The sequence below is a fragment of the Xiphophorus couchianus genome, chromosome 3 (genome assembly GCF_001444195.1).
Source record: "Xiphophorus couchianus chromosome 3, X_couchianus-1.0, whole genome shotgun sequence".
Taxonomy (NCBI): Eukaryota; Metazoa; Chordata; class Actinopteri; order Cyprinodontiformes; family Poeciliidae; genus Xiphophorus; species Xiphophorus couchianus.
In genome coordinates, this window is record NC_040230.1 from 8,334,924 (window position 1) to 8,358,200 (window position 23,277).

The following is a 23,277-nucleotide window of genomic DNA, read 5'->3' on the forward strand; positions in this document are numbered from 1 at the left end:
CTTATTTGTTTCTTATTGTTCAACTAACAATAAGAATATGTTAAAAATTTATGCACCGACTTCAGAATAATAAGAGATGCTGACCATGACTCAATAAAAATGTATTGCTAGTTGGACTTGATGCAAAAAAGTCCAGGTTGACTAGCAGGGGCTTTTCTGGGCCTTGCAGGTAAATCAGTGGCTATAAATAAGACACCAACTTCAACATTGTAAGGACTGGACTCAAGAATGTAACTTTTTGAAACTGTTACTTAATGCAAAAATTAGGTTAGTATTCACCAACATTTTGGAAAATAAAATGAAGACAAGAAAGAAAAAGCTAAATGGTGAATTTATTCAATTATTAAAACATATTTATCTTAAATCAGTATTTAGATGAATAAATATTTTAAATCAAATATTTGATTACAGGTGAGATATCCTCAGCTGCTCATGTAGAATATAAACAACATCAGTAAATGTTAATGGATTAATGAAAGCACATTTATTTTGAACACGTATTTATTTTAAACAAAAAAGAAAAAAGGACAAGAAAAAAAACGTTCCTGATCTCACACATAATTTGAACTTTGATTTAAATTATTGTTATGCACCTGTCTAAATTCTAAATATTATTATAATGCATCTTTTTATTTGTGATAGTGTTTTGGGGGGAAAAAAAGCATTGCTGTAACTTTAGTGAAAATGAAATGTATGTCTTACACTCACATCTTAGCTAAAGGACAAACCAAGAACAAACACATATTACCAATACAAACTTTGTACTTTATCTTCTTGCTTCAGGGATTTATTGTTTGTGTCTAACAACAACACTATCATTAGTTGTTTTATCATAATAAGTGTCAGATTGGGAGAGCGAATGCTGCATGAAAGACTTCTTTGTACACTGTGAAGGTATTCCAAAATAATCTCAAATAACACAGGAACGATTAGATGTTGTTTGCTATGGAAATTAATCAGGCTTTTGTTTATCAAAAGTTCATCTTAATGTTGTATTCTCTTTGAAATAATGAACCGCACCAAGATAAAAAACAAGTTAATTTCTTAATCCATTCATCACTTTGCATTGCCTTATTACCCATGAGTATTGTCAAGTTTTTTGTTTTTGCTTTTTTATTTATGTGTTTCTAGAAAACAAACAAAAAATGTTTCGTTGCCATTTTACTCTAGGCTTGCTTGGAGGATAATTTAGCCTCTATTATTTTTTAAATGTGTGAGTTCAGTTAATGTTCCATGTTTTAGTGCTGCAACATAATGAATTAATAAGGTTGACGCAAGGCATGTTGTTGCTATGTTTGTAAAAGTCAGATATGAATATAAAGACAGCAAAAAAACAAAAACAGGATGAAATAGAGGGAGATGATCAGCAAAAGATGAGAAAGCAGTAAGAATAAGATAACCAATTATTAAATAAAAATAACTGTAATTTATTGGCTTATTTACATTTTTTGAGGAGTTTGTAACGATGTAAACAGTGGATGTATAAAAACAATGGTTAGCATCAATACATGCATTGAAGCATTGACACTGATATAAAAATAAAAGAAAATGATGCAGACTATGGGAAACTACAGTTTATATTAATATTAAATATTTTCCTTCATTTTGAAAGTGGTTGGATTAAATCCTAATGTACTGTGTAACAAAAGATAAGAGTTCAAAAGTTCTGATTTGTTGTTGTTTTAACAGTTACGATATGACTGATGGGAAAAACTGCTGTTATTGACTTCTCTCTACAACAACAATAGAACAACGTCCTGTCATAAAAATCATTTTTGCATCATCATCATCACGTAAAATGAAAAGTGTAAGTATATGGCCATTCACCTCTCATTCACCTTCCGTCTGGGTTTTATGATAACAGTTTACAGCAGGCAGGCTTCTCCTAAAAAAGCTGAAGTGACACCAACGAGGCATAATAGCTTCCTGGTTAAACGAAAGCTGACTGCTCATATGCATGTATTATGTTGTCAGGAGGTTTGTTTTGTTTTCTTTTCCATGTCTGTACCGATGGATTCCTACATGCTTCATCTCAGCAGCATCACCTGCTTGTCGGGGAGCTTTAAGCTGATATAAATAGCTCCACTTTCTGTTGGTGTGTTTTGTTGGTCGGTGCTGCTGTCAAAGCCTGTTTACGCCATAAACAGCCTCTTCCTAAGGTCTGCGGTCCTCATACTGTCACATGTGATTGGCCGTCTGCTGCTCGATGGCCCATTCTGCCGACATGCAGCAGAGGGAGGGAGGAGCTGCCCCAGAAGCACCAGCCGCCGCTGTCAACTGTGGGCCTAACTCTTGGCGAAAAAGCAAAGGTAAAGATTGATAGATGACATGAACAAAATGTTGTTTAGGAGGTAGGGGGGCAGCTGACAGAATATGCTTCCGAGGTCCTGAGAGGGCTAACTTGACTTCAACCACACATGACTAACTGCCCTGAAGGCAGGTAGAGAAAAGGCCCTGTCATAATCTATTACTGCATCTATGCTCTTGAGGGAACATTACAACTACACAACAAATGCATCTGAGCCTTCTGTATTGAGTTGAGGACACACAGTTTGCAGTATCCATGTTGGCTGTACTAAAGTACAGGTTTTAGACCTAAAACAAGACACATTGCCAGCATCCCCTGAGTAATGGGTGTGATAAAGCTGTTTTCTTGACATGTTTATCATGCAAATGACAGCAGAGTTGTCCACGAAACACTTGGAATGAGATGTGTCACATTTTGTGGTTGAAGAATTGTTTGGTACACAGTTTACCAAAACTGCTGTTGATGATGAACTAACATAATATATTGGTTATAGATTCCTGCATGCTTCATATTGCGGTGAGCTGCATCAGTTGCTGAGTTCCAATGCAGCACTTTTCCACATTGACTTCCGTTAAGATTTATCTTGCATCAGGTGCATGTGTAATCTGCGGCAGCATTTGGAACATGTTTCCTTTATGAAGGAGGAAAGAAGTGGTGGTGAGCTTTGTTCTAATGTATCTCTTTCACACCTCTTTTGATTACCAGTTATTCTGATCGACTGAATCTCTTAATGTGTACTTTATCAGGTATGTCTGATGCACACATGGCAACAATGTGTTGCATTTAGGGATCTAGATATTAAGACTATATGCAGGATTTCTAACTGAGAATCAGAATAGGGAAGAAAGGAATGAACAGAAAAGTATCTACACAATGAAATGTCCAGTTCTGTGGACTAAACAACCTTGTTTATGTCAAAAATCAGATGAGAATTGATACTAGTTCCACAGGATGGAAAGAAAACAGAAGGTAAGGGAAATAATAACGTTGTGCTGAAAACTGGTTAAAATTTTCTATAAGCAAGTACTACATAATTTGTTATATTTATCTTAATTTATGCGGGCTAGATAGTCTAGTCTGTGGTCTAGAGGCCCACGTGAACAGTTATGATGGACCAGATTTGGCCCACAGATCTTGAGTTTGATTTGAACAAAGACCTTATTTTTGTTTCTTGATAATTTGATAAGTTTTCCCAAGTCAGCAAGGAGAGCTGAACATGGATTTGCTCTCTGTAATTCTGCTGTGATTTTATTGTATTGATCAGGGCAGAACATGTTGGCCATGTTATTATAGGGTTGCACAATTTTTTTTAGCCATGCTTGTATAATAGTCCACTGCTGAATGATAAGTGAAACATTTCATATGCGAAGCTAAGATTTGTGTTTTAATATATTAGTTTATGTTAATTTTAACCTTTTTTCATGGTTTTATGTAAGCACACATTGCTTGTAAACCTGTTTAATCTCACTGCAAAATAGTCTTAATTTTTTGACCTCACAGTTCAGTTGTGTGCTTCAGGGATTCTTCGGAATTGTTGGAGATATATTTTAAGTGAAAGGACAAATAAAACTTTTTTTGAGAGTTTAAAATACATTTCTGTTATCATCATTATTACTCCCCCCTGTTTTTCTTTATCCAGATGGGTGCCTTTTACCTATCCATAGAGTGGTCACTCAAGTGTCACTCCATGAATAGGAGTCTGATCAAGCGGAGGCTGTTGTCATAGCAACTGCCAAGGGGAACACAGGTAAGGGCACAGTTGATTGCCTGAACTGAAGAGCGCTTGATGAGGGGTAGGGCTGCTGTACAATCACAGCTCAGTGTGTCGGGTCTCACGTGACATAACTGGAGGGAAAAAATGCATTGACTGAGCAGAAGTTTCCAAATTTTTCATGACTTCTCTGGTTGTGCATCCGTCTTCAAGCCCTCTGTTCTTACAACCCACAAAATGTAGACAGGGACACTTTAATGTGATGGGCGTTTTTGAAAAACAATAGTTTAAAAAAATGCCTCCACCAGAAAAATGATTGGAGATCATGAAAGTTTTGTCTCTGCAATACCCATTTATCCAGTATTTCTGTTACTCCTGACATTATCCTTGTGCAAGGTGTTCCAGACTTTCTGTGAATTATAAGGACGCTGCCTCATGTAAGATTATGCCTCTAATAGACCTCTACAGGTGCCCTATTATTGATTTTTGTACAGAGGGAGAATAGTCAGCTTAATGTACCAAGCCACTCAAGCAAAGCTGACATAAGCCAAGGCTCTCTTTTTAACACAAGTCATAGAGATAAATCTCTGTCTTAACATCACAGCTTATATTTGAATCTTAATCCGGGCTAATGAAATTATAAAATAAAGAATACTTTTTTCTACTTCCAGTTTTACGAAACATGTTGAGAGAAAATGTGCAAACGAGAGACAACATCCCAGAATGACCAGTTGCACAATGCCACAGTGTGGAATTCCTATCTTTTTTGTTAAACCCTGCGTGAAGTCTTTGTGACCATGCTCTGGCATTGCATCAAATGTGGGGAGCAAACCGGACAAATAGCACTTAAAGTCAAAATCAGGCTTCTGAGAAAGAAAAGATGTCAGCGGGTAAAAAGAATAGCAAGACAGCTGCATTTGTCACAAGAGGTGTGAAAGATTTCCAGTGCTTTTACAGCTTGGTTTGTCACACTTTAAAGTCATCAGTTTCTTAAAAGCAGAACAGAAGTACATTTTAGTGGTGAATTTAGATTTCTCACTTTGTTCATAAAAAAGAAAAAAAATCTTTTTTTATATGGTGTGGTTCATTTCCCTCATGCAGTGAAATATTTTCAGGTAAAACCTGTATTTACTGGTGTGTATTATATAAATAGTGCCTTTTAAAAGTATTCACTGCGCTTTATATTTTTTACATTTTGTCACATTACAAATACAAATATTGTGGTGTGTTGAGGGTAATAATGTTGTGTGACAGCCCAACACAATGTAGCAAATAACAGAAGTAGAACAGAAGAGATACCATGCCTTAGTGGGTTTGTTAGACTATATTAGTAAGAAAAAGGCAGCGTAATCAAGACCAAGAAAAGTGCCACACACTTCAGAGTTAAAACTATAGAGAAGGAGGGGAAAAATAAAATCCCTGTTCAAACCACCATCCATTCATCCTCTATATCTGTTTAACTATGTATTGTCACAGAGGAGGTGGTGCTGCTTATCTCCACTGGTCATTGAGGACAAGCAGGAGACTCTAACAATAAGAATTAACACATTTCAATTGTTATCTATCAAAGGTCAGAAGGTCAAGTGAAGTATATAATGATAACATGAGGTTTGTGTAAACAGTCACTGGCAAAACTTAAAGGCACAACAATCATTTCCAATGTGCAATGAGAGATGGTGAGATAAATCTGAAATTTGAGTGAGTTCACTCACCATTGTTCTGAAAAAAATGGTAAGAGCTCTGATGGAGCTTCACTGTTTTTTGAAAGAGGCTTATAAACTCTAGTGTATGTAACATCTTAAAGGGAGTTTCATTCAATGTTGTCAGTCACTTATTGATTTTTTAAATTATTTCTTATTTGGTCATCCTCCTATTCCTTGACATACTTTTATTCATAGAAATCCTTGACTGTTCTACTCCATGAGCTAAAATTCAGATGTTTTTTGACACACTTAAAATGTATGTCTCAGCAGGCATCTTTCTTGCTGATGTCAGCAGGTATAAAGAGACCTTTTCCAGACAAGCATGGCAGTCATCTCTGATGGGATGGCTTTTGCTGACATTTGTCTATTCAAATAGCATCAGCACCAAAGACTGTTTGACCCTGGATGTCCTTCGTTCAGTCAGGGACAGCATGCAGTTGGTCAGTGTGATGGGTGCGATTAAAACAAACTTCCAGTGTTAGTCATGGCAATTTTACATTTATTTCTCTGCAGTAAATTTTGAATTGTAAATGTGAAGTGCTGTTTTCTGTTAATTGTCTGCAAAATATATAATAGGTAATGTGTTTTGTCTGCCTGTTTTTAAACAATGGACAGATCCACAGAGAGTTGGAAGATTTGTACATAAAGTTTAGCTCACTGCAGGCGTGTTGTTGTTGTTGTTTTTTAACTTGCAGAGGCATAGGATCTAAATTGCTCCTTTTTTGCATCAGGATTTTATGATGCCTGCAGTGAGTCTATCTTGAATTGGTATGAACTGCAAAATTAGAGCAGCCAGCATGTATACTGTATTGCCTTATATTTCAATGTGTGGGCCAAAGAGGGACTATGACAGTGATGATTGGACCACTTGGTGAAACAAATTATTAGATAGACATTTTAATTTCAATTTTGAACTCTCTGAGCACAAGCACTGGACTTCAAAGAGCCATTTAATTCCTCCACTTCATACATTAGGATGGTTGGCTCTGGACAGAAAAATGGTACTTATCCTGCTGATAGAAACCAAAACCACTGCTTATGGAACTTATTTCAGTTTTTTAAACAGTTTTAATCGTGCAGTTGCAGGATATATTACAGGAAAATCGAACATTCTATATTACATGTTATATTCATGTAAAACCCGACATTTCCTGCATAGTTTTACTTTCCTACTACAACGGTCAGAACTTTAACTTTTTTCATTATTTACCTTTAAAGTACACATAATATTCACCAGTATTATCACAAACTTTTGCTATATTTATTTTTTGTTTAAAATAGTTGTCATCCATGAATAATTTGTTTTAAAGCATAAAAGGCAAGATATATAACATTTAATACATATTTTATAACACTCGCACATGACTTGTAAGTTTTTTCCTTGAAATTTATTAACAAGTAATAATGTCTTACTTTATATTTTATTTAAATATACTTTTTCTAATGTTGGCTTTTGAAATAATGCTCTTTTTCTTTTATTTTTTTTTCTGTTTAAAATACTCAATGTTCATGATTATTTGAGACAGAATGGCATTTTCTCATATTTTGTTATTGGTATAAGACTCAAAACATTCACAATGTTACTGTTTTTAATATTTGTTGTCCTTTTAAAATTCTCAGGACATTTTTTATATATTTTTCCTTTTAAAATGCTAATAGTGAAACACAATTTTTTTTCTCACATATTATTTCCTATGAAAATACACAGGACTTGGGACACTGTCCACATTTTGTTTTGTTTTTCTGTATATACTGATAATAGCAATGGCAAACAATGCAACTTTTAGAGAAGTCCCTGTACTGAACAGGTAAAAAGTATAAGCTAAAAAAAAAGCCTGATATGGAGGCAAGAGCAGCTCCCAGAGTCCCCGAGTACTCATTTATTATCATTTGTAGGTACAGTTCTATGAAAATGGTTGTAGCCCTATTGTGTGCAAGGAGCTAATACATTCCGATTTGGCGCTTTCTCTTGAGGCAGACCTGCGGTGTCAGACTTCATCCACTTCCGTGCTGCTGGAGGGGATATCTCCCGGTTTGATATATGATGAATTCCTGACGGATCGCCTCCAGTCAGTTAGTACACAGAAAATAGCTCAGAGCTCATATGACAAATGCTACCCTATCCACACACTCCATTTGACCTTAGGAAGGATGGAGAGCCTGCCTTTTTGTTATTTTTTCCCTCTATCTTTATAAACAACATGCTTAGCTGTCAGTAATGCTAACAATTACCATGTCCACCCACCAAATGAGTACATTTTCAGTGGACAGATTTAATCTGGTTAACATACGCCTGGATTGATTTTAAGCTTTGAAATCATTAATTAAAGCACAGAACATTTCCTGGGAAGCTGCACATTGATGGAGAGCAGATCATTAGTGGTCCTTTGGGTCCTTGTAATATACTCTTCTGACAGTGGGCAATTCAGCATGACTTGGGTAGGAGGACCCAACTCGCAAATCAAGCTTGTTGACCTGCAATTTGTTGTGGGGTTGATCTTCCAGCTGTTTCAAGAATAAGGAGCTATTCCCTGTTGGTGAAGTGGGAATTAAATGTCTAATGAAACTACAAAATATATATATAGTAATTTATATTGAGATAGACAAATAGAGAGATTAGACCATTTATGTTTTTTCAGTACTGCAGTAAGTTGAATTATGTTCTAGCACAGGAGGTGAGGGATTGGTTCAATAACTATGATCAACAATTTCACAATCATGTCCTTATTTCCACATTTGCGAATATTGGCATTTTGATAGATCTCCTAACTTCAGGGTGTTGCATGCAATGAAAAGGCTTTGTAAGAAAACTTGCAGTTGCAAGGCTTTTTATATGAGATTTCATCACTTTTACAATCATACCTTGATGGGGAAGAAGAAGAAATATTAAATGGCAGAATTTCCGAGAATATGAAACAAAATGATATTCAGTGTCTCTGCCAACACTTTGTAGAGTAGTGACCTTTAAGAGAGAGAGAAGTGTTTATATTCCATTGACACAAAGCTCAGATATAGAAAATGTTCCATTGTTTCACTAAAAGAACATATATCACAATTTCTACAACTGTCCCTTTCTAAAAATGTAGCTCACGATAGTTAACATTTATTTCCATCACTAAGTCATAATGTCTGCAATATTAAACTCAAGTGTCTTCGCATGAGACAGTGTCCAACCAAGACAAAATTAGTAACAGTAAAGTCCTCAACTCATTTTTTTATTATACAAAAATTGTCTGTGTGTTAGTTGATAGACTGAAGAAACTGGGACCCTATGGAGGAATTGCTCTTGTTCTGACAATTGTTACATGATGGTAACTATGCAGCCAAACGTGTTCTTCTTATTTTGACTTATTTGTTTGAATTGTAGAAAAAATGCTACAGCTAATGATCAATAAAATTTATTTCCTGATAAACATTATTCTCAGACAACACCCATCATTGTCTCAGGCCGTTGACTCCGCTTAAAGCTATATAGGTTACAGCTGTAGCATGAACTGTGCTTTGTCCACATCCATCAGTTTTTGGTTGTTTTCAGCCTTAGATATAATGTCCCAACAGAAAGTGGTTAAGGAGAACTCTGACCTACATCTTTGTGTTCACTATCTCTCCACCTTTTTCTGCCAATGGGCCCACTCTATCCATTTTCTGTCAACCATCCATTCTTTTTTTGTCAAGAAAACCATTTATTTTTTGATTACCATGAGAGATGTCCAAATGGTGCTGCTACAGATGCTGCACCATAATCCAACTTTGTACGTTGTTTCCTGTTTTCCTGGATGTGGCTCACAGTTCTTTTTATTTCAGAAAATATGTTTCAAAATTACTTTTCTGCTTGTAAGATATCTAGGTTTTTGAGAGGCTCTACATTTGATACATGCCTTCTAAAAACTACAAAACATAAGTAATGAATCAAATAGTGGCATGCTTTAGAGCAATATTTATAGGTGATTAAACATTTTAGTGGTTGCAGACTGAAAATTGTTGAATAGCACAACCTCAGGTCACAAATCAAATTAAGTCCTTGACTGCAACCCCCATTGATTTCTTGGGTCTGCGGATGACCACAATTCAATGCCTTGCTTCTGATTAAACACCAGCACCATGTTTTTAAAAAAAAAATACCAGACGTTATCTCCTGCATCCCTGTTATACCATTGGGAATTCAGTTGCGATATCTCCGTGGTTTGCTCACTGAGCAGTTTGTTAATGACCAGCCCCTTTGACATTTCCAAATATCTTGATAAGCCAATAGCAAAGTAATTAAAAACCTAAACACCACAAAGGCATGTGTCAAGAAAATGGTTTAATATGGTGATATACAATGTAATTTTGTAATAAATACAATGTAATTTATACATATATACAATTAACTTTCAAGCCTACAATGTAAAAAAGATCAAACTAAATGAATAGATGATGATTAAAAATCTAGCTGTACCACCATGTATGGGTTTATCAAACATTTTTATGAAGCAACATTGACCCACTCTTTTTTTTTATAACATTGTGTTAGCTAATTTAAGATTAAAGACAATTATTTATACATAGTTCTCATTAGGTCCCGCTACAGCATTTAGCTCAGGTGTAAAGCCTTCATTCGCTCCTATCTACTGGGCTTTGTTTTTGCAAACATTGCACTGTTCATTATGGAAACACATTTTATTTTGTCTCCTATGTCCTGTTGAGTTTGCTTCAAAAGTCAAATTTTTAATTCAGAAACAACTTTACAGACATAAGTTATGCGCTCTTCTGAGTATATGTTCTCAGAACCCTATGAGACACTATTTTTTCTCTAATTTCAATGTCATTAACATCCACATGCAAAGTGAGGGCTGTAGAGTCTGAGATGTAGCAATTGGGTTTTTTTCATTTTTTTTTTTCTTGCACAGTCTTGAATCTGTTTGGATTCTAAAACGTTTGCCATCTCTCTGAATCCTCTGCACTTGTAAATAATAGTCCAAGCAGTAAAATGATGAAATTCATATTCCTCTCACCCTTTCCCTTCCAGAGAAATTAGCACCCACCACTGCTACTGTAAGTTTTTTTCCGATGTTGTTGTCATTTGTATACTCCACACCAGCAAACTGCCAAATAATCAGTTGCATTTAATAAGCATCACCTGGCTTCCATTTTCCCTCCTGAATTTCCTGGAAGTAGCAACGGTGTTTTGTTTCCCCAGTGACTGTAATAGAACTGGACTGGACTCTACTGTAGTCATATATTTTTCCTCAGTCCCATTGCTGTACATGAAGAAATTAATTTTACAATCTGTTCAGGTGCATCTAACAGCAAATCATGAGAGACTTTCAGCAAATATAACCCCATAACTTGTAACAATGCCCTTCCATTAACTCAAGTCATGTTGTCCAACTTAAGCATTGAAATATTTGGATGAATAAAAAAAAACAACAACACAGGTTTCTGTGCTTTTGCTTTTTAACCCTAATAAAACAGCACTTTTTGCTTAGCTTTTTCTTCACCACAACATACCAGAACAATGCTTAAATTACTGCACACAAGGTCCCAATTTGTCTCTTCATTTTAAGGTTTCTGAAAAAGATACAAAGATAGTCGACCCTCCAGGTAAGGGGCGGTAATTTACCCCTAGCTGGAGGAAGCAATCTATTTTTGTCCAGTTGAGAACCATGAACTCAGGTTTCAAGGAACTGACTCTTATCCCAGTGATGGAATCCAGTCCAGTGCGGTGCATGCCCACCTTTGTGTTAGGAATACACATGCTGCTCTTGCTTCAGGTATACAAGAACAAAACTGGAAGTAAAAGCAATCCAAGTACCTCATACTCATGCAGCACTGCACACAAAATACTTTTAAGGGACATGGTTGAAGGCTTTCCTCAGTTTCAAAAATTGACCAAACAACCAAATTCCCAGGAACTCCTCAGAAATTTGGCAGGTACAAGGATCTGGTCCACAATTACACATCCAAGACAAGAGCTACCCTGTTCCTCCTGAATCCATGGTTAAACAGATGGTCAGAGCCTAATTTCTAACATTCTGGTTTAAAAGAAAATGTGGAATTGCATTACAAATCTGCTGCTATTTTAATACTATTGTGTTTTTGTGCTTATGATAACAAGTTTTGATTGATTCTCCAGAAATACAACTTGCACTTAAAAATATATTGTTAGGACAGTGCTCAGTCTTATCTGATGACTTGCTGAACACCCAAAGAAAATGTGCAGTAAGGAGTTTTCTCCTTCAAGGAGGATGTAAACGGATGGGGTGCTTTGCTAAAGTGGATTTGGGGGAACCAGCAGAGGCTGACTAATCAGGGGGTGCTTGGGAGAGCATTAAGACAGACGTGTGGAGGGGAAATGTGACACCTGGAAATTACACAATGTAATGGAATCAGCCAAGTGGTAAATGTAGCTTTTAAATAGGTTTTGTGTTCTCCATTAACTTGCCAGACACTGATTGGTTTTGACAGCAAGGGATAGTGATGGTCAGCATTTTCACCCCCTCCCTTCAGTACTAACCCTCATGCACATGCATGCACAGACACAGACACACAGACTTTAGAGTGTGTGACATAAAGTTCTTTGTAGTTAGTACAGTGTCTGGAGTAAAATAAAGGGCTGGCAGAAGCTCTTAGTACAGATGATCACAGCAAAGTGCTGCAGTTATGTTAAATTCAGCCTTTTGTGTTACTTTTGTAACGGCTTGTCTTTTAACGTAATCACTTTCAGTCAGAAAGATGACATCTGTAAAAAGATACAGGTAAGAATAACATATCTTTCTTTTTATGAGAGTCCATTATCTTTTTATTTCTAACTGTCCTGTGTACCTTGTTTTCTTAATGAAAATATTATTTTAGTTTTCAAATGTAATTTAGTGCTCAAAGTCAAGGTAGGACTTAATTTTTATGTAAAATCATTTTACACCTATTGAGTACAAATTATGAGACGTAATAGCAAGCTGCTTATTCTATGAAATAAATAGGCAGATTTGGTTAGTGATCATCAGCTACCAATCACATTTTTAACTATTTTGTCATTTTCATTATTATATTATCAGATTAGAGAAATTTCTATATAGTCCAGTAACAGTTTCAGTAGTCAAGCCACTCAAGGAAATTCATTTGGTATCTAAAAATGAAGAGATGGGTTTATTTTGATTGATGGAATAAAAAAATATGATGTAGTTACAGTCAAATTGACAATATGCCACTGTTCGTTCATTTAGCAAAAATAATTGGTATTTTAAAAGTATGACCAGTCAAGTCAAGTTTATTTGTATAGCACATTTCAGCAACAAGGCAGTTCAAAGTCCTTTACATGATTAAAGAAACACACACAACACAGTAGCCAATTGTGGAACAACCAACAAACATTATATTTTGTCAAATGTCACCATAGAATTAGACTTGAATTAACACCTCTGCTGTTTTCACCTTTGTGTTTCTGTCACAAAGGCATTCAGGCTGCATTACATGGATTGAATTTAAAAACTATACATTTTCTGGTTAACTTCAGGAGCATTTTGCAACATTCCATCACACTTTTAGATTTATTGTGACTAGACTAGGATTCAAAGTGAAATAGATGGTTGTTGTTAACAGCTAATGTTTGGACTGATGATAATGGTCTTCTTTGAGTACACTTTAAAGTGCATTGTGGTGTTGAAGGATAGATGTTTTGCTATAGTGTTCCTTTGTCTCAAAAACACAATAATTAGTATTCTTACAGGCATAGTATTATAACATGATGTCACAAGCATCCACTATACTTCCAGTTTCTCATTGGTTCACATATTGGCATCATTGCTGTATTAAAGTATTGTTTATTTATAATCACTGATGGACTGATCATTTCTTGTGCACATAAGCACCCACTAAGGTTTGTTAACAAGTCTGGCATTCAGTTTTGTACAGATGGTTATGCTGTTGACTTTTTAAACTGTGTTTTGCATCCCTTATTAGAAATTAACATACTTGTGCAGCTGGAATTAATAAGACAGCAGTCTCTGTGGTTATTAATTAGCCTTATAGTTCCAAAATGCTGTGAATATTACCAAACACAACATGTTCAATGACAGAGAGGTTAAACAAACAGTGCAACTTTGCTGTACCTGATTCAGTCATTCTGTTATGCGCTCAAAGTCTTTCTCTTTCTTTCACTGAAAGTCTTCTGTCCCTGTGCTTTCTACGACTTCACTGAAAACTTTTTCTGACATCTACCTTTGAATACTATGCACTAAAACTTGGTAACTTATGTTTCCATGTTTGTGTATTTACTGATTAAAAATTTTTTTTTTAGTTTTTGAGCCACCAATAACCATTCAGAGTAGAATAAATGGAGAGTTTTCTTATTTCATGGTGGATTTACACTTCTATTCTGTATAAAGGTAGCTTGAGAAGTAGGAAAATACTGTACCTGAAATAGAAAACTTTTATCGATTTGGTGACTGAACCTTACTAGTACTTGTGATTAGCTTTAGGGTGACAATATATCACTTCAAATAGATAAATGTAATATTTATTTTTACTTAATCAATCCTCTGTGCAGATCAAATACTTCTTACCGATGCTACTCTTTTGCCAACCACAAAAAAGAATATCACAAAATGGTTCTATAGCCTCTCTATTTTAGAAGCAAAATAGAGAGAAAAATGAAGATGCATCAACATTCCCTCTAGCAGATAAGGGGGGAAGATCTACAAAATAACTGAGCATGGAAGGCTCAAAATGACTGAATACTTAGCAGTGACTAATACCTCCGTCACACTGTTGCGTATGAGCATTTTATTTTAATGGTGATGAAAGACACAATGCCATAGGGAAATAATGTTCTTCTTCTCCTTTTTCACATTTAACACTGTAGTACACACACAATTTGATCACTGCCTAAACCAGCCTGTCACAGATTGTTGTGGAAAATGTCAAAAAATTCTCCCACACAAGCGCTGCAGTGCTCGCATGCCAGCACATAAACATCAGGATCAACATATGCGTAGTAATGTTTTGCACAATAAATACACACATAATGAATTGTTACCTGGTAATAACCCAGTAATAACATCACTTAATCTCACCCAGTGATATACAGGTGGGATGGTCAGTATCAATTAGTTCCACATATACAACCAGACTGCACTTCAGTAATGGCCAGGGTGACATTGAATATAGAGCAGAACAAATTAAACTGTAACTGTATTCTCTTTTTGTGCTTACACGTTTAAAACACCCCCAAAGTAAGTGTAAGATCAGTTTCCTAAGCAAACAACTGTTTAACGTTCTATTTGACTCTGATATAGTAAAACTGACGTAACCTAAAAATTATTTCCTGCAAAAAATATTCAGCCCAACCAGCCAAGTGAAATACCACCAGACCCCATAGCACACTAAAATATTCGGTACTTGAGTATTTACCCAAGTGTTTGCATTATGCATAGCGGCCTGAAAAAAAGGGGCTGGGAAAAGTGAGAGCTACTTTCCAAGCCAGTGCTCAGAGCTCTTACATGTTCTCCAATATGTGGGAGTATCAGCTGGCTCAAGGGGGGCCCACACATTGACATGAAGCTCATGAGCGTCAGCCTTCACACAAGCCCTGCAGTCCCTTTCAATGCAAATGTGAGAGGAACAGAAAGGAGGGCTTAGTTGCGTACATTCAGTATCTGCCTCCCCGCTTTTGCATTTCAAATGAATATAAGATAAAAGCTCACTTTTTAGTCAGCTGGTGACTGTCCTTTCTCAGTTCTCTCTCCATTTACTCAACATCCCAACTCTCTGCTGACATACAATCGTTCCCATTTTAAGTTTGCTGTGACTTTCACGTGACTGCCAGGTTGTTCACCCTATTATTAATCTGAAGGTTCTTTTGCGTAACTAATGCTCATATTAAACAGCTAATTGGACCAGATGCTGTTAATTTTTTTGTGTTATACCTAATTCATTAAAAAGACCTTACAGCTGGCCATTGTAAAGAAAGACAATGGCCACTGAATGTGGGGTATTAATAAATGGTTTGTCAGGTTTAGTCTTACTAAGAAATACCTGCATTTAATTGTGGCTCAACTGTAATAGGGTGATAATACCTATCCTCCCATCATTATTTGCACCTCTGCTCTTTAGCCTTAGCAGCCCGTGCTGCAGTCAGTACACATAGAAATAATGGGCCATTATTACTTTTTTTTTCAGAGAAATACTGGATGGCCATGTTCACAGAATAGTGGGAGGGTGTGTTGAAAACTGTGCCCTTCCTCATGGGATGCGGGGGTGGAAAAGAGTATGCCGAAGTCAAACACCAATTACCGTAGGCGCCGAGAGAAATACTTGTTGGAAATCTGTAGACTTGTTCACATGTATCAGTGTTGGTGGAAATTTGTAGTATGTGAGGAAAGAAATTATATGAGTTTATCAATTTATACTGTTGCTCTCAGAAGCTCCAGATCAGGCATAAAGTGAGAAGATTTTTCTTTAGTCACTGAGGGCAATTCAGTAGTACTGTTATGCACGATATATACACAACAATAGACATTTTCTTGGTCTGGTGTGATTCTGATTGTCCATAAATGCACAGTGCACCTGTTGACTGGTAGAGAATAGTTAATTACTGCACAGAGGTTTGCTAAACACAATATGAGTATACATGGAATTAATGGGTTCCAGGTGGAGAGATGCAAGAAAATGTCCATGTCACAAAAACAAGAGCATTACAAAGCATTATAGTATGCTTCGCGCGTGGATCTACATATTGTTGAATGAGCATAGATTTTTAATTTCAAGGGTCTTTTAGTTTTATAGTTTTTGAGAGTGATTGATGTGTCCGTGCTTTGTAGATCTCTGCCATCTTAGTTTTTGCTATTTTTCTTTAGGAAACATATTTGGAAGTGAATGCTTCTTTAAACACTTTAAGCTTTAAGCTTCTTCGTAAACTGTTGTGTACATTCATGTGCATGACAAATACCGTAATTTGCAATATTTCTATTTCATTCGCAACTTCCAATTTCCAATAGTGTTTTATCAACTAGTGAAAAAACAGTGAAGCAGGTGAACACTGATGGGAAGAGAGCAAGGTCAGCTTACTGAACGCTGGAGATGTATACGTTGGATCAAATTTGTCTTTGGAATCTGTTTCATCTGAAGAGTTTTCAGAAACGTATTTTAGCTTTTTAGCCAAGTTAGCTGATGTTGTGCAGCATATTGATGCTGACCTGCAGAATCTGTGGTTTAGATAGAATTTCTGTTGCTGTTGGGAATAAAATGCAGTCTGCTGCATCCAGAAAGTGGATAGTAAAGGAGCTTTCTAATGATACTGATGAAATGTAGTTATATTTTATTGCACTCTAAAGGTACCCACAATCTTACTCAACTATTTTCAAATCACTGTAATAGGCACTCAAGAGAATACCTACTACAGGTCTTTGAGAAAGGAAGACCTGTAGTAATTTTTGATAGTTTGTCTCTTGATTTTAATAACCTTTTTATATAGATATAAATATGCACCTGCTGTAACATTAATTGCCCATTTGGGACTTGAATAAATCTGAACTGAACTGAAAGGAGTATGGTTGTCATGTTTTAACAGCTTGTATGCAGAATTTATATAAATAAATAAATTAAAAAAAAACCTGAGATGTTAGTGTAGCCTTTAGTAACTGCACATTGAACAAGTTCTTAGCAGAATTTTTAATATTCTGAGGGACATGTTTCAGAACTGCAGGAATCACCTCATCGTGCTTAGTGGTGCAGGGCATATGGTGACTGTGCCTCTGGAGAGCTGCATAAAATACATTAAGTGAAGAAGTTGTTTACAGTCAGTAAACTACAGGCAAAGGATTTAGGTGCTGCAATTTATTTTGTTAAATCACTAAACTAAAGGGAACTGAGACCTCCCACTCCTAATTTGGCCTGGTAGTTTTCTCTTTACCCTCCTGACACACATGCAAATTGACAAATAGCACCAAAAACTGACTGTGCCTGTGCTGTCGCTTTACACCTGTGTGAAGGAATGAGTAATACAGGATGAGTATGGCAACATTTTCCAGTAACCAGTCTGAAACTGATGCAAACAGATGCAAACATTGGTTTCACACAGACAGGAAAATTAATACTGTTCTTCAGGGGGGAAAAAAAAGAAAAAATCCTGAGTTTAAATAAAACTACTTCAGAAAAATAACCTCGAGGGAAGAAAAAGAAAAAAAATACGACTGGAAGACAGTAACAGGAAGAAATAGAGCTCCTGTTGAGTTCTGAAATCAAGAGTTGACACCCAAGAAGACTGCACACAAATCTGAGGTTGTACTTGTGTGTCTTGCTATTCACAAAATCAGAGCGGCAGGATAAATTCACTGACGAGCTGGTAGGATTAAATATCACCTCATTTATGTCTGAATATACCTGTGACCTAGTGTGCTCATCTTCAACAAAACAAGAGTGCTTCCAACATTAAGACAGTTCAGAATGTAAACTGGGACATGATCTGACAAACCTAACATTTTCTATTTCTATTTTCAGCTGAAAAATTGGGCTGTGATTGCATGAAGGTGACACTGAAAAGAAGTCCCATCACTCTGAATCCTGAATGATGCTTTTCCGGCAGACTTTTCATCCCCAGGGACTCACTGAAGAGTCACAGCATGACATTCATCACCGCATCATTCTCTGTACCTGAACTCTATGATGTTACTTTGTATAAAGCCTGGTTTTGAAACTTGGTCTCATGAATTTGCATATGAATAGAGTGCCAGATCATGTCATGTGTCAGTGCAATGGATTTTGCATGTTTCATTTTTCATTTGTCGCTGCATGCCATGTCCTGCAAAAGCATGGCATCACTGAGCTTAGTGCAGCCATGAATTATTTTTATTACTTTATGCTGCATATTGTATGGCATGCTGCCATGTTGCCCTAATCAACTGACAGATCAATGTAACACAGCATAATTGTTAGTAGTAGTAAAGTAGATTGAAGATTATAAATTGTTTTATTTTTTTTATTTTTAGATCAGAAAAGTGTTACCAATCCCTCCGAATCCACACGTTGAAGAGCTACATATAACTTCAATTACAGCTGTAAGTTTTTCGATGCATGTCTCAACCAGCACATCTAGAGAGCCAGCTTTCTGCCCATTCTTCTATGCAAAATAGCTTGAGATTGAGTGAAAATTAATCTCAAAGCATAAATGTTCAAGTCAACAAATTCTTAATTGGATTTAGATGTGGACTTTTGTTGGGGAAATTCAAACACACACGATTTTGATCTAAGGCAGAGATGTCACACTACACTGCTCGAGACTGGTGTCTTCCCTGCTTCAAGATCCCTGAATCAAATGACTGGATTGTCTTCTCGCCATCAAGCTCCACAGAGTGCTGGTAATTAACTATTTATAATGTTGAAGTTTCCTGAAGCAGAGACACTTCCAAAAGTTGCAGGACACCACCACTCAAGGAAAGGGGTTTGACAACCCTGATCTAAGGTGTTCCACAGTTACTTGGGCTGAATGTTTGGGTCTGTTTCCTGATGGAGGTTGAAATCCATCCCTTAGCTTAATTATTTTGCAGGTTTTCTTCCAGTACTGACATATTTTGACCTTCTCATCAAGTCCGACCAGCATTCCTGTTCCTGCTGAAAATATTCCCTACAATAAGATGGTGCTACCATCATCTTCCAGTGAAAGGATGATGACCTGCGTGCCTTTTTCCACATGTTTGCTGTGTCTCCTTGATAGTTTGTGGCAAACTGCAAACATGAATTTGTGGGGCTCTTTCTCATTAATGGTTTTCATTAGTGTGTGACTAATAGTTGACCTACCAGCAGATTCTTCTGCTTCTCTGATTAATATTCTGATTGTTAGCTTAGCTGGAGGGCAGAATCTTGGCAAGAATGCATTTATACACATAATGTCACAGTGATGTGCCAAAATCTGACCTTTCAAAGGGCATAAATAGTTTTACAAGGAACTTTATTGCTCAAAGATGGAAGCTATCCATGCTCTGCCATAAGAGCCTATTGTTTTGTTACAAAGTGTACCAGCGTCATCAGATGAAATCACAAAAATAAAGTTAATAAGAATGTGAAATGTGAAAAATTTCTGAACTCTGAAATTCCTCTTCAGAATGCACTTAAGACTTTGAGATTGAACTTTATTCATAATTGATGCTAATACAAAAATGAACATAGTCAGAATCCTGAACTACTTGTAGCACATGATGATAAAATTAAAACTTAATTTTCTCCTCTTTTTTTCCCCTTAGTTTTGACTACAGACAGTTTGCATTCTAAAAATCTGGGACAAATTCATTCATTATTGATACAGCTTTTATTTCAACACTTTCTCATTTGATTATCCACTGTCTGGTGGATGGCAGCACTCATTTGCCTTCATCCATTAATAATTTAAGATTTACACTGGTTCTCAGACACAGATACATTCGCACTCGAGGTGTTGTATAACAGTGATTCCACAAATCCTTTTCACATGCAGTTAGAGTCTCCTTTGTAGGTTTTATTGCAGTTGTCAGAAGAAAAAACAACTTTAAAACAAATATGTAAAAAATTTGATCTGTTGATGAAGTTGTCATCCTAGCCAGTTTTTGACTAATACTATCAAGTAGAAAGAAAATAAGGCACTCAGCAAGATGTATTCTGAAGTCAAAATCTCAAACATTGATGCACTAGTGCTTTTTGTAATATATGTTTTGATTCCTACATAATTTTGAGGTCGGGTTCAGTCTTAAAGAAACTGTGATTAATTCAGAGGTAAGACTTGTCTAATTTTTTTTTTAATTTCTTTTTTTGCAGTGCAAACAGTATGACCACTGCATGTATTTTCAAGTGCATTATAAAGAGACTCATTCACCCAAACAAGTTTCTTCTGGTTTTGATTGTTGTTATTATTATTATTATTTATTATTATTATTATTGATATTTTGCCTAAATTAAATAAATTGTTCACTCCTTAGGCTGCAACTGATACAAACTGGCAATATTGTTTTAATTCAAGGATTTTGGGGGTTATTTTGTATTTCTTGCACCTGAGCCTTAAGGTGATAATCTGGGAATTATGTGTCACTTTTGACATCTTTTAGCCCACTTCCTATTGTCAGCTTGTTCTGTCAAGGGATTTTTTTGATTCTACAATTTACAAAGTAATCAGGAACTTGGTGTGCCTTGTGGAATTAAACCAAAAATAAGTGGTTAATCACAGTTACTTTATGATTTGATTTAACAAGGGACCAATTATGGTTTTGACATAGGAATAGGTCTTTTTAAAAATATATTTGTTTCTTTAGTAACCATCAGTTAACAAGTACTTTTGTGCTCAAGAGTTATCTTTGTCTAATATTAAAGTTAGTTTGATTATCTGAAATATTTTTCATTGAAAAAAATCAACTATAGAAACAATTCTGTAAGGGAACAAATACTTGTATGATCATTTCTTAAAAATACCTTGTTACATAAATTGCATGTGCATTCGGATGAAGAGTGTAAAATTCATGAGTTTTGGACTTTGAATGGACAGAGTAAGTGACTTTCTTGAATTTATTTTTCTTTGCTTAATCATTGTTTGACCATCTTGGTCTTGGAGCTCCCAGGTGGTTAAATAACTATAAGCCGATTTATTCAGAAAATAGTAGCAGATCTAATGGCATGTTGGATATTTGTTATTACATTTGTGCAACATTTATGTACATTTTGTAGCAGAGGTCCCCATAAATTGTGATGTTCTTGACAAAGAAAAAAACATGTCCAAAACAAATTTATGGCAGCCAAGTTTAGCTCAAGGTCACATGTATGCAGCAGTAAAATGTCAAGCATTAATCATGTCTATCAACATATTTTTCATTCACCAAAGAAATACAGGAATACACAATATTGAGATGTATGCATTCTATTTGTTAAATAAAAAAATCAAGACAATGTTCTCTTTTTTGCCCTTTTTTTCAAATAACACATCCACTGAAATCATCCATGCCTTGCTAAAATGTTCAAGCCATGATGCAAGACAGGTCTTATCAGAGAAGACAGATGGGATTGTTGATAGATGACAGACATGCTGATAAAGGATTTTGATTTTATCTCTGCTCACTTCATAGGGTGGGAAACCTGACAGTCTGCATCTTCAAAGCAAAGAAAGGAGGCCAGAAACTCGCCATGGTGTAGCAGATGGAAAGACTGTGTTTTTAATAACCTCACTTCCTCAACTGCCCAGCAATGACGCCAGGCATCAGCGTGTCAGTGAGCAACGCCACACAGTTGTGCCTACTCGGTTGTCAAATCTGTAACATGGCCAAGGTGATAACATCTTTTCTAGTGTTACAAAAATTACAATATGGTAGAATGAGCACTTGCCATCTGGAATTTGCTCTTTCTGCTCACTTTGAAATGGTAATGTCTCCTGTTTTACATGAGGTCAGATTTAATTATCAGCCAGCTAGGCCAGATGTCCAGTCACAACTTTGCATTCCTTTGAGGTTTCTTAATTTAAACACACTGAATTCAATATTACTAGAGCTGATGCTGTCAACTTCATATTGCGCTCCAGATATTTCGACTTAATTGTTTTTTATGCAATCTCTCGCTGCAGATTCAAAAAGTCGCAATTAATGTCAGGTCAATGCCACTGCTCTTAAGTAGTAAAGCTCAACTCATGTGACATTCGCACAGCTGGGTTGATGTTTCACAAGGTGCTTAAACTGCCTCTGTGACAGTTGGAGGAAGATTCACAGCTGACCACAGAACATTAATGTAGCCTGATCTTGTCTTTGAACCCTGAAATTAATTATAATTGCTAGAGACATGCTCCTTTTCAGCAATATGAATCACTACATTGGTTTATCATGCTGTTGCTTTGGTAATGACTCACTGCTGTGTAGGTTCACTCTAACATCAACAATCCATCCTCCCTGGACTGAAATCAAACACAAAGGATCATTCAACGCAATCAGAAAAAGATATCTGAAACAAGAACCTCGCTTTCACATGCCTTACATTACATATATTACCTTAAAAAGAGAAACAAAAGGAGCTCTTTAGAGCAATAAAGCTGATTGTACACGACCCATTGATAAATAAGAAGCAACTTCTCAATATCAGTGCATATTGTCCACTGAAAAGGTTTAAGGAGTTTGTTAAAGGCTTTGATAAAGCAAACATTTGCAAAACAATTTAAATTTATTTATAATTTAAATTTTTGACATACTTGAGTAAATTTCTTTTGTTAATTTTTCAGAAGCGCATTTCTCATTTTGACAAGGGAGATATTTTATTTTAATTAATTTTTTGAAAAAAAAAAAACTTATTTCTTGAAATCCTGAATAATTAATCTAAAACAGATTGTTTTTGTAATTATACTTTACTATTTTGTCTAAATATTAAGGTCTCCAAGAACTTTTAATCTGTAAAACATTTCTGCAACTGTGTTTAACATATTTTAGGTCAACACATTAGTGTGCTTTGATGTTTTGCTTTCTTTTTCTTCTCTAAATGAGTCAACACTACCTGAACAACAACATAATTGTCCTCCAAAATAGCAATAGACTGTTGATGAGCAGCGGGAACCTCAGGCTTCATGAAGGCACATCTGTCAGGTAGTT

At 35.9% G+C, this 23,277-nt stretch overlaps 1 long non-coding RNA gene across 2 annotated transcripts in view; it reads left to right on the forward strand.

Moving 5' to 3' along the window:
* Positions 1 to 20,545, forward strand: part of LOC114139516 (uncharacterized) — a 47,080-nt gene extending 26,535 nt beyond the window's left edge. For both annotated transcript variants that reach the window (XR_003594464.1, XR_003594463.1), the window contains one exon: positions 18,197 to 20,545. This is a non-coding gene — a long non-coding RNA (uncharacterized LOC114139516). The remainder of the gene's footprint in view (positions 1 to 18,196) is intronic.
* The last annotated feature ends 2,732 nt before the right edge of the window (positions 20,546 to 23,277 follow it).